The following is a 584-nucleotide window of genomic DNA, read 5'->3' as shown; positions in this document are numbered from 1 at the left end:
TTAAGTCTGTTTTTGTGTGATTTTTTTTTTTTTTTTTTTAATAAATGAGTTTTCTTTTAAATAACGACAGCCAATAATCCATCAGGGCTTGCAAAATCGCTAGCCCGACGTCCCGGGACTATTGTGTCTTCCAGTTGGGCTACTAAAATGTATCAGCGCCCAGCCCAACGGGCTATTTTAAATACTTAAATTTAGTTGTATCAAATTTAAAGCCATGAAAAGTATTAAATGCCTTAAATGGTATAAGAAATGTCTTAAAGGTGACATATCATGAAAATCTGACTTTTCCAGGTTTTAAGTGCTATAATCAGGTCCCCGTGCATCTACCAACCAAGGAAACGTGAAAAAGATTAACCCAATCACTTTGTTTAGGTAAGCCTTTTTCTGCAAGCGTCTGAGAAAACGAGCTCGTCTGATTTTGCTCCCTTGGTGACGTGGCAAAGGAATCTCATTATGATATTACCGCCCCTTTATCTGTAAACTTCCACTCAAGGCACCGTCATTTTGATTTCGCAAGCGACAACGGTGTATTGGTTCTAATGCCATGGCGAAAGTTTGAGCAAAACATGCTAACTGTTCTGTCT

At 38.4% G+C, this 584-nt stretch overlaps 1 protein-coding gene across 1 annotated transcript in view; it reads left to right on the top strand.

The window, feature by feature from the left end:
- LOC107718391 (sec1 family domain-containing protein 2-like) overlaps positions 1-584 on the top strand; it is a 131,533-nt gene that overhangs the window by 2,977 nt on the left and 127,972 nt on the right.

This window comes from Sinocyclocheilus rhinocerous, unplaced genomic scaffold (genome assembly GCF_001515625.1).
Source record: "Sinocyclocheilus rhinocerous isolate Xijiao unplaced genomic scaffold, SAMN03320098_v1.1 scaffold453, whole genome shotgun sequence".
Lineage (NCBI taxonomy): Eukaryota > Metazoa > Chordata > Actinopteri > Cypriniformes > Cyprinidae > Sinocyclocheilus > Sinocyclocheilus rhinocerous.
Note: the sequence above shows the minus strand (reverse complement) of the source record. Positions and strands in the feature narration are given on the sequence as shown.